The sequence below is a fragment of the Convolutriloba macropyga genome, chromosome 9 (genome assembly GCF_964194025.1).
Source record: "Convolutriloba macropyga chromosome 9, txConMacr16.3, whole genome shotgun sequence".
NCBI lineage: Eukaryota > Metazoa > Xenacoelomorpha > Acoela > Convolutidae > Convolutriloba > Convolutriloba macropyga.
In genome coordinates this window covers 49,346,005-49,358,614 of record NC_134476.1, presented here as the reverse complement: position 1 = coordinate 49,358,614, position 12,610 = coordinate 49,346,005, and positions in this window count along the sequence as shown.

The window sequence follows — 12,610 nt, the reverse complement described above, 5'->3', positions numbered from 1 at the left end:
ATAAGTTAAATTTCTAAGCTAAGATGTATTCTAACTTATTTTTCTTTACTATGATTCAATACCGCAACTCAGAATGTTGTCGCTAAGTAAGAATCTGGACTCGCCAAATAGTTGTCGACCCGCCCATTTGCTGTGACGAAGACAATGATTTTGTCAGAAGATCTACCATTTCATCTGTTGGCGTGTAGATCAACTTGATTGAGTTGTCATCAACACGTTCTCAGATGAAATGATATTTCATGTCGATATGTTTTGTCCGTTGTGAATCACCGAGTTAGTTGTAAGCTTTATGCAACTCTGGTTGTCCTTTCCTATGTTTGTGGGCTCACAGTCTTCGTATCGCATTTATTTAAGAAGACTACGCAAGAAGGCTTCTTAAACCGCGACAGTTAAGCCTTGGTATTCTGCCTCACAAGATGAGAGTGAAACTCTTGGCTGCTTCTTGATTTGCCAAATGACAGATTTCCCACTGTGTCTCAACTTGAAATAGTAGCCTGTTGTTGATCGTCTTTCATTCACGTCTCCACTCTGGTCTGCATCTGTTTTGCCAACTAGAGTGCTGTTTCTGGTTGATGGGAAAACGAGTCTAAAAGATTTAGTATGTTGATAATTCGCAACACGCGCTTGCCAGCCTTGACATGCTCAACAGTTGGGTTATTCATGAAACATGATAAGACATGTGTGATCCACTTTTGAAAGGAAGTTTTCGGCAGCTGATATAGCTAGTAGAATTTTAAATGTTTAGGGTTTGCTTGTGGGAGCAAAGTAGTAAATTTATTCAATTCACTCAACTTGCGTAAAGTAGAAAACTTTTTTCTGCATAACGAGCCTTAAATTCATCGATATATCCGTTTGAGTCTTGCTTAACTTTGTACACACATCGGCAAGGAATATTTTTTTGTCCTTTTTATTTCTTTTAATTCCAAAATATCTGTTTCATTTAATTTTTCTTTCTTTATTTTCATTGCTACAAGTCACTTGGCTTTTTGTTCCGAATTAAGATTCTTTTCATGCTCTTTTTACAACATGAGAGTAAATTTTACCAAATCGTTCAGGAGTTGCTCCAGGCCTATCACGTCGCATGAATGCCTCATCTTGTGCTGCTTTCTTTCCCAATCTTTTCGTTTCGTTGTACTGTGAACAAAGTTGTATGGTCTTTTGGTAACCTGAAGGAATTGCTATTTGACCTATTTTACCTATGAATTGTAGTCTTGAGGGTGATTTTACTTTTGTTTGTTGTAATTTTTGACAGCTACTGGAAACTTTGAGGTCTTTTTTTCTATGTTTTTTACTATAAATTTAAACACTTTCTTCTTTTTCGTTGTGCCAATCTGTGTACTTAACCCACTTGAGTTGCTAAAATCCTGAATTTCTCTAATTTTTTCTATTTCTAGATATTAAAAGCTGTCTTCTATATCTTTGTTTTCGCTTACAGAAACCGGGTAGATTGTTTTCATTGAACCTAACTTTCCTGGAAGTAATTATTTTATCTTTTGCAAATAAGTTATTGTGTTATCAGAGTAGCAAATGAACAGCACTTTGTAGCTTTTGAATCAAACTTTGATTTTTTACTGGCATCAAAGTTTTTTGAATACGCTAAACAACCGAATATTTTTAGCAGGTCGTTTCTCGGTTTTCTACCCGAAATTTTTTGAAGGCTGGCTGAGTGTTTTTCTCTTTGACATCCAGAATTCTAGCATAACAATCTGATAGTTTTTTTTAGTTGTTTTGAGTCCATTAGATGGCATCTTGCAGCCTCAACTAGTCTTCTTTTTAAACGTTCTTTAACAACATTTTTCTCAGGTGTTTCAGGAATTGTAAATTCAGAAGCTATTTCTTTCCTCGTGAAAAATTTTTAACGGCTCTAATTTTGTATATTCACCCAGTATCAGTTCGGAAGGATTTTGATCGGCCGAATTGTGCAACATACACTTTGAATGCTTGCAATGCTTGCGTACTGGATTTTATAAATTTTTTCTTCCATGTAGCCCCTCAATTCATCTACTAAAATGGTTGCATATCTGTTGCCTTGCTGCATAGGCATGATGGACTCACTGATTCAATAACGTGAGGGTAAATTGTTTCTAGTCCTTGAGTTGCTTTGTTATTGTTTATTTTTGGAACGGGCTTCGAAATTTTTTTTATATACCACGAGTTTCAAGAAAATCTGAAGCTTCGGAAGCTTCATCTTTTGTATTTGCTGCTTCTCTGAAGTTCAGGTATCCAAGTCTTTTGTGCTAGAGTTTTGCTTGACATAATTTTAAATTTAAAAGGCGGTGTTTTTCTCTGTTTTATGGTAAGAAGAACAAATTGCTTCTTCTAATCAGTCTGAAGTTTATCTGGCTTCTGAGTTTTAGCACTGACTTAGCTTTTGTGTGGGATAAATTATGTTGCTTTCGAACTAAATTTGAAACTGAAATTAAGTTCATGTTCTTTTATGTAGCATACCTTTAGTTTCTTGTTCTTTCACATCTAGATCTCTTATTCCTTCAAATTTTGTTTTTCCTCCATCAGGACTGTTAACTGTGGGTACTGTTTTTTTGATAGTTTTTGAACCAAGTTTCATCTATCATCATGTAATCAGTACTGCCTGAATCTTTTGCTAAATCTGGTTTTAAAATTTCAAACGAGCCTCAGGATGTTGTTGATCTTTACATGCACTTTCCAGACGGCCTTTGGGCTTGCATAAACTACATACAGTGTTTTCTTTCAAAACAATTGGCTGCTAAATGTCCGTGATTTGTTCATACAAAACACAATCTAGGGCTTTTGAAACTACTAGGCTTACGAAAGGGTTTACTGGGATGTGATTTGAATGAAGAGTGTATACTAATTTGATGAAAAGCATTCTTTGCTGACAGGGCTAGGTGCTTGTCCTTCCTCAAGTCATCTTTGTCTGGCGCACTCCTCCAAGTTGATGAGAGGCTTCCTCAGTTCCAAAAAATCTCTGCGGGGTTGAAGCTCTGCTGCAACTCAAAGTGCTCGTATCTTTGTGGAAGGCCGTTCAATGCCATTGCACCAAACAACTTCCCAGAAAACTCTTCACCACGATGATGCAAGAAGTTGACCAATTTTTGCGCTCTGATGATGTACTGGGGGATGGTTTTGTCTTCTCGGAGTTATAGTGTGCTCAACAACCTGAGCAGACTTATAGCGGTATTGTCGCTTCTGAACCGTTGATGGAGAAGTTACCAGGCTTTCTGCCATCACCGAGAGCCTTGCAGTTCGCAAGAGTCATGCCGAACGAGCATGAGGCTGGTAGCATCTAGTGTCATTGGCAGGTAGAACAATACCCGGTTTCTGTGGCTCTCTTTCCCTTGTACAGTTGTAGCTCTATCTTGAGTCTGTGCCTCGTATTTTTGCGTTTGCGCATCATTGGCATCTTCCCTCAGTAGTGCTGCCCCTTCTGGTAGTTAAACTGTGTTTGTAGGGTTTTGAAAAGGGCCTCTGTTTGTGCAAAGGCAGAGAAACGAGTGCTCCATGTTGGCAGACACTATGCTAGCCCACTGAATGTCATCCACTTCATACTGTTGTCGGATGGTTCTATTATGACGTTTCAACCTGAAATTTTTTATCACAATTTTTGATTAAGCTATGTGTATACTAGGAAAATCTCATAAATTACATCTTAAAATGATTTGTCGGTATGTGGGTCTCGTTTCAAAATTACATGCAAAAATTTGCTGCATTTGATATCGTTCACAAAATTGTATTTAACATTCACTACTAGTAAATAAATATCAATATTTGACAAACATACAGCTCGAAAAAGATTCACATTCATTTTCTAAATTGTTTGCTTCAGTTGTCGTTATAAATGTGGTCAAATTGTTTTCTTTCTGAGTTTGTTTACATAAGTTTTGTTTCGAAGCCCTAAGATTTTTTCTAAGTGCTTTTCCGTGATACAATAATAACTTCAACATCTATGCAAAGATTTTGTTATGATCTGACAAGTCTTGTTGAGGATTTTTCCGTTACTATAGTGTTTACTTTGGTCTCTGCGCTGAAAATTCCAACCAATTATGTGTTTGTAAGAACCTCCTCGTGTTTGAATAGAACATCCGACTCCTCTATCTTGGTCATTAGGATTAATTGTTCTTGAAGAAATTTGAAGCAATTATTTAAACGTGAATGTTTGTGCAACATTTTTGCTTTACTATTTTCGTCTAAAACATGCATTCGGTCATTGGGTCTCAGTAAAGATGTTTCTGATGTTGTTCAGCAACTGATTTTCCGTGATACAATAATAATTTCAACATCCGTGCAGAGATTTGGTTATGATCTGACATGTCTTGTTGAGGATTTTTCCGTTATGATGGTGTTTACGTTGGTCTCTGCGCTGAAAATTGCAACCGGTTATGTATTTTTAAGAACCCTCTCGTGCTTGAATAGAATATCCGATTACTTTATCTTAGTCATGCGGACTAATTGTTCTCGAGGAAATCTAAAGCAATTATTTAAACGTGAATGTTTGAGCAAAACTTTTGCTAGACTGTTTTCTTCTAAAATATGCATTCGGTCATTCGATAAGGTCGTTTCCATTGTTGTTTAGCAACTGATTTTCGAACCATTCGCAAATGGCATTGATAACAATTATAATCAAAATAGTAAGAAATCAGTTTTAAAGCTAATAATAATAAAAAACCTTTTTCTTAGTAAACTCCGTAAACAATTCCATCAGCTCTTTGCGAAAAAAGCTGTTTCCCGTGTTGTCGTTCAAATCGAGTTGTTGAAAGATATCTACGAAAACTCATTTGTTGTTTTAAAACTGTTAATATAAAACTAAATTATGCATTTTAGGTGGCCTGTTTAATTGCTCTCTAACTAAGTTTGTAGCTATTAAAATAATCATGAGGTTTTTTTGCGATTTTGCGCTTGAACAATTTTTTGACAACATTTTTGAATTTGTGTCCTCAAAAACGGGATAAATAAGTAGCTGCATTGATGCTTTTTGTTCTCAACGACGGGATAGACAAGTAACTCCCGGAAGTGGCTGACCATGCGATTCATGGAATCTGTTTTGAGGATACATAAAACTACGCCAAAGCTGGTTCAAATTCTTAATTTGACCCCCTCAGTCACCCCACACTCACTCACCCCCACTTCCCACTCCCGAACTCCCACCACCGTCGCTTGACCCTCCACCCCACCTGAGACTGCCACTGATCTCAACCCCCCTTAAAATACATACCCTAAAACTAGCATCGCTAAGCCACCACTGGCTACTACAGAAGCCAACCGCTAACCGGTCGTTTGAGAGCGATTCGCCCTTCGTTATTCGGTTTTGTTTGTTCCTGCTTGTCAATAATCTCGGGTCAAATCTGAGATTGCGCAAGAATTGTGGCAACCAGCTAGTAGAGCATTTGCCATCAGAAAAATCTGATTTTTTTACTCCTATCAAATGGAAACCAAACATGCGGATTTTTCTCTGGGTTACAATGGATTAAAAAATATATAGCAACAGATTAATAATCATTTAATGATTGCAATGGAATCTAAATATTTTATATCTAAGAATAAATAACAATAGAAGAGGAAAAATTTAAGGTGAGATTTGTAAAATAATAACTTGCTGTAGTCAGTCTAAACAAATCAACCTCCACTCGAGGCAGCATTGTCTGAATTGATTGAGAGAGGTTAAAGTTGCCGCGACCGTTTGATCTTCAATATTTAACCTGAAAAATGGCACACAATAATTATATGAGAAAATTATCTCGAGGGTATAGAACAATTGTTAAGGGATATTGCTTGTGTGAATTAAGCCTCTGGAAACAGTCGTAAAAAAATGATAAATAATAAGTATAAGTTTAATTGACTCTTTAATTACACTTTGGAAGTTTTGTCTGTTATTTTTTTCCAAGCATTCTATTTTTTACAGAGTTTATCTCGCACTAACTTAGTTTGTAGAATGTCAAAGTGACTTTCAGGCAATTTAAGAAACGTTTCCAATGAGGTTAAAAACCGTGGAAAATAGGGTGCCATAATCTTGTGCTGAAATGAATGACGATGAGCGTCGATTTATTTACATTAGCTTTTATTTTCCATCCGGTATGAAACTACCGTTAGTTGAAAATTAACTTTGCGCTTCTTTAGGCTTATTTTTCAAAGTTCAATTTCAACTAACGGTTAATTCACACCAGATAGAAAATTTAGTAAAACCTATTATCCACAGCTCCTAGCCTCATTGGAATGAACTTTTAGGAAAATTCACTTTGTCATTGCGAGATACAATGGGTCAATATGATGACATTGACTTAGAATGCATGGAAAAAACACATCACCTTGAAAGATAGGCCTATAGAAGCACAGATTTTTCGGCAATAGTTTGCAAACATAGCCAAATTTATCGACAAAAATTATGAACATAAAATGTTTTTATCCCTTAATGAGAATAGTATGACAAAAAACGGTAATCTCTCTATTGTCTTTGATTTTCCAAAAAAAATTGGACTGCCTATATTTTGGTTGATACATTTTGAGGTACTGTGCTTGGAAATAAGCGCATTACAAATGTTCATCCTTAAAAAATTGAATGCGAAAATTTCTACATTTTTTGCAAGAACTATCTCAAAGGTCTGTGTTTGGGTCGAACAACTGAATGAATTGAAGAGAGCCGAGAGCGATTGTTCGTTTATACTGCGCTTTTAAGAGAACGAGATAAGAAAATGCAAAACTCCTCGCTGAGGGAACCAAATATTTCGATTTAATGCAATAATTTTGAAGCAGTATTCCAGTTTTTGCTTTATTTATTGGGTACAATTATTTTTCTAATTGCCATCAAAGTATGATATGATTAAGTTTTTCCTAAATGTAAACTGAAAAAAAAAATTAGTGCAAAGACTGGCCTTTGTGGTTCAGCGCCATTTATTGGATTGAAATTTGTTTTTTTTTTAAATTTTAACGACCTCTCGCTGTTCCCTATAGGATAATATGAAGCAAAATAATCTGAGGAAGGAGATGTTGAAGCCAGAATGACGGTTTTGCAAGCATTGCGTTGAAATTCAGGGTGATATTGTCAGAAGCGTTAGAAATATTAAGGTAAACGCTAACTGGAATCTTGTTTGTGTCAATGCTTCCGAAATACTATCATTATCTATCGAAAATTGAGTGACAGTTGAGTGTCTCTGTTAAAAATCATGATGTTGCCGGCAAAAATTCTTTGAACTGTTTGTAAACTAATCGCATTTATATTGCTTTATATTGCTTTATAGACGAGATAAGGAACTTAGAATAGCAATTGGTTTATTGTTGGTTTGTCTAATTGTCATCCATTTTTCAAGTGCAGACTCACATGGACTTTTTCCACACCTCTGGAAAAACTAATTTGTTTACACAACTGCAAAAAGAACAAAAATTGTATATGAAATCACCAATAGATCTGAGTTTAATCTTTGTAGCCAGGTTGAGATGCTAACCGGAAGTGACCTCTGATGAGACCGTTCCAGACGAAAGTAACTTCTGATCAGACCATCCCAGACCAAAGTATTCTCTAATCAGACTAAAGTGCGTTCGAAACTAGCTCTGATCAGATCTTTCCAGACGGAAATGACCACTGATCAGACCGAAATCAGATCATTGTCCAGATGATTGTGCGCTGAAAATCACTTCTGATCAGGCTATTGTGCGCTCAAACTTTACTCCTGATCAAACTTTTTTTCGCTCTAAATAACCTCTGATCAGACTCAATTAAGCTGGAAGTAGTCTGATCAGTGAATGGTTTTCACTATGTTCGAATTTCTTCAAATTTGTTATAATATATTCATTTCATAAAAATTGATGTTTGCATTAATAAATTCATCTAAAAAAAGGATCATTCTAAAACTACTGCTAAGGAAAAGAAAACCCAACTGCTGAGAAGTAAATTGTCTCTGTTAAAATTATTGCAGATTCGAACTCAATGAGTCAATTGAGCTTTCCATATTAAACGTTAATCAAAATTTCCTTTTAAGGGGACCGGCATTTTTTATCAGCTGGATACCTTTGGTTCTGATCACAAAATCATCAGACTCTTTATGTGCCTGTGATCAGAATGCTGCTTTTTGTTGCCTCTTGGCAGAGCCAACATCTCTCGGTAAAAAAAAACAAAAATCAAAAGAAAAATTTTCGGCTCGAAATTATCTCTGATCAGACCCAATTGCCTTCAAAGTCTTCTCTGATCAGACTAATGTGCGCTTGAATCCGCCTCTGATCAGACCATTCCCATCCTGAAATGACCTCTGATCATGCCATCCCCAGACCGAAGTGACCTCTGATCATACTATTGTGCGATTGAACCAAATCCCATACCCCGAATATTCTGTCTAGGAACACACCGTGTGCGTGGGACTTGGCATGATCAGAGGTCACTTCCGGATGGCACCTTAACCTGGGTAGGCTTGCAAAACAATTTTCAACTGTTGAATCTCGTGTTAAACTAAATTGTATTGATTAGTATATCATCCAAAAAGAATTCTGCTTTTGATGAAGTCAATATACATATGTTTGCGCTTAATAAACACAGAAAAACGTTCGGCTAAATCTTTATAGCCATGATTGTCTCCTCTCTTGTATTACGTGTTGTGCCTCATTCGAGTATACACTGCCAGATCAGTGTAAACTTCCGCAGGCGAACGCGAAGTAAAAGTAAGCCGACAGAAAAGCAAGCCGAAGTTATGTAATAGTTATGTAATCTATCAGAGATAATACCTTGTTAGCCGTTACAAGCAATACTGCGCATAGTATTATAGTGTATCATAAATTCCAATGCACCAAAAAACAAAACTACGCAAATTTTTAGACATCTAATGGGTACGGGCCTCAGCGGACCGCTGTCAATAGCCATGCCTCTCACCCGCTGTGGGATATAATCCGGACACCGCGGACCACTTATCGCGGCGAAGCGGCCAGCGGCCCGCCTGGGGCAACTTAAAACACCGGTATCCCAAAATTTTTCGGCTTACTTGACCTCATTTTCAAAATTCGGCTTGCTTGCCAATAGGCTTGCTTGACCGCCACCACTTCCGCATTAGATTTTATGCTTCACTTGAAGACCAGGTTTTAATAAATTCACAAAATTTTTAATTGTTTTCGTTCAAGTACAACAAAACTCGGTTCTTCAAAATTTATAGTTTTTGAGCTGTTCTTCGCTTGTCTTTAATTTGTATACTCAAATACAAAAAAGAAGGACACAGTTCATTATGGAGGAACTTATTTTGATTGCAATTCGCCAAGTTGTTCAATTTTAAATAAAACAGATGCAAGTTGTGCCAATTGGCTTTGCTAAAACTTATTCTTAAAATTAAAATTGAGGTTTTAGAATTTGAAGAGAAGTATCAACTTCAAAATCATTATGAGTGGAGAAAGACTGAACTAGCGGAACCCCGTAGAAGACATCAATGCTACTTCAGTGAAAAATTCGACAACTTCTCTTTCTCTATAAAACAGGTAAATCTGCATCTGAGAACTTTATGATTGGATGATTTTCAGGTTGGCAGTTGATGGATATAAATGTCCAGTTCGTCTAAGTATTGTTTATGTAATCGTTTACAATATAACCAATCGGTGCGTGGGGAAAAAATTTCTCAGATTTCAGTTTGGTTTCTGTTGTGCATGCGGTCAAAATTTCCGCGCTCACTCAGTGGTTACTGTTTATGGTGGATTGTATAAGTAATCAAAACTTGACGGATCTGTTCATTAATTGAACCAGAAAATTGTTACATTATTAGCAATAAAATAATTCTTTCTATGCAAGCACATAGGAGCCATAGCAACTCGAAGCTGCAGTATAACATCCCAATAAACCTTATCAAATTTGAGAAGAAAAGCAATAGTATTTCAGAGTACCTAAATCGAACTGGTTGCATAAATTTTTCGAAGCCAATTTTGCACATTTTGAGTCAAGCAATTACCAAAAATTAATTTTTGAGCCTTTAATTTTTGTTTTTGCGCTGAAACTATCAACTTTTTCAATGTGCAGGAAAACTTTTAGAAAACTACGGAAAAATCCTCTAAATTATCTGTAACAGTAGTTCTAAACGCTCTGTTAAGCGTGCGGAATAATTGGGGACTACTTGGCAAAGTAGCAATAAAATTTGCAATGGTTTCTGCAACTTTTTTTCAAATGGAAAAGGAATGAACAATAATTTGCTATATGGTTTCAGGCGTGGACTTAATTACGACCATATTTAATTAAACACAATTATACATTTAATAACTGAAACAATGATTTGAATCCAAATGTAAAACTTCTCTCCAACATTGAACGTCGTCGCGTGTCATCACCTGAGATGGTCACTTTGTGGGAATTTCTAAACAGAGGATGCAGATGCCTCCTGTTCTCTTTCTCGTGCATAAGCAAATCATACATATGGCGGCCCACTAAGTGGTATCGCTGCGTCTTTGCTCTGGGACTCCAGTGCTACGCTGAAAGTTTTTCTCATCTTGACGCCAGGGAACACAAACAATATCGCAGTTAAACTTCCTCTATCATGCATAATTTATTAAATTGTTTATGGTCATCTCTACGATCTGTGAATCTCTTAACATTGAAAACGATAATTAAGCAGGTTTAACACTTACTTTCATTTAAAACAACTCATTTTAATTAATTTTATACTGAAACTCCTAGTTACATTAATGAGGAGCCATTTTTTCTGTCGCTCTCGTTGGCGTCTATTGAGGTTTGATAAAATTTGTAATAAAAAACTTCCAATAAAAACTCCTACATATCTATGAAATGAATCACAACATTTTACTATCCAAGCTTGTAGCAGCTCGTAGCTGCAGTAAAACATCCCAAAAACTTTTCGAGTTTGAGAAGAACACCAATACTATTTCAGAGTACCTAGGAGCAACTTGTTGTATAACTTTTTGAAGACAAGTTTGCCTATTTTGAGTAAAGCAATTACTAAAACTGATTTTTGAGCCTTTAATTTTCGGTTTTTGCGCTGACACTATCAATTTTTTAAATGTGCAGGAAAATTTTTACAAAACTACTGAAAAATACTTTTAAGTTTCTCTAAGAGTAGTTCGAATCGTCCTGCTAATCGTGCAAACGAACGGGTCTGCATGGCAAAGTAGCAAACAACTTTGCAATTGTTTTTTTTGCTTTTCTTAAAACGAAAAGAAGAACAAAAATTTGCTACTTGGCTTCAGAGGTTGACTTAGTTACGACTTTTAATTCTCACATTTATAAACAAATTACTAAACAGAGTTAAATCAAAACAGAACACTTTTTTCCCAACTTCGATTGTCGCGCGTCATCACTTGAGATGGTACCTTTGGGGGAATGTCTAAACATAGGATGCCAATGCCTCATTTCGTTCTCTTTCTACTAGCGGGCCCGCAAAACCATCAATTAGTTATTTAAAGGAAGAGAGAAGGTTTAACGGAAGTTGAGAATTTTTTATCGCACCAACTCGGGCTCGAACCCAAGGCAATTGTTCAACGATAACAGTTCTTACCACTTACGCTACCGATTCACATCTCTTTCTCCATTTGTACATAGATAATTTCTGGACAATGCAGTTTGGGACCCGCTTGTTTTTGCTAAGACGCATGCCTAATAAGCGCAAAAAGTGCAGACTAGTAGCTTCGATATTGCGGTATAGCGCGTCCCATTACGCTAGGCTGCTCAAATGCGAGTCATTTGTCGATCGCCTTTTGTTCGCCCTGTTTTTGTTACACGGTATGGCTAAGGAGCACGAAACATCGATAGATTTGGACTTCAAATTTGGCAACAAATTTCCTCTCAAAATGTGTGTGTGAATTACGCTAAGCAGCATAAACGAGTACCAATATAAAACGTAAGAAGAGCACTATTAAACATTGCGCATTGCGCTGAAGTGCGCCCTAAAATTTATATAAAAAAGAAGAAAAAACTGACAATGAAGACAGAAAAGAACTGAAGAGAGGGAAGAAAGACAAACAGACAGCAGTGAATTAAACCAAACATACCCCTTTTCTGGCCGAAGAATAATACATCCATTCCTGACAACAATTAGGCCACAATCCTAAATCCATTGCTTAAAAGCCATGAGTACGGTACCGATGAGTTTTGCCTTTGTACTGCGTTTTCTATATCGGCAACATTACGGTCAAAGCTAGCTTTGTGGCGTGCTTTTTCTTTCCTGTACGGCATTTTATTTGCAAAAACATGTTTATGAACCATTCAAAAAACGTAATAGGAGCTCTTTTAACCAATGCGCTCAAGAACTGAAAAGTAAAAGGAAGACAGACAGACAGACAGGAGTGTATTAAATAAAACATATACAACATGATTAAAGAGCGCTAAACATGTAGAGATCAGCAGCTTTATTATGACGGTTTAGTTTGTCTCAAAACGCATGTTTTATGTCAGGCTCCACGATTAAAGACTCTAACAGCACATTAAGATGGGAGCGCTGTTAACCCTTGTGCTCAAGTGCAACTGATATTTAAAATAAAAGAAAATAGTTAATCAACACTCTTACAACTGCTCAAAACTTAGTTTCCCAGCCATTATTGGATAAGGGTAATAGAACCTCAAATCAGCAGCCAAAAACTCAATATATGATTAATTAAACACAACCTGGAAGAAAGACGCAGCTTTCTTTAATTTTTCTATTTCAGTCTGCTTGTAGCTCATCAATAT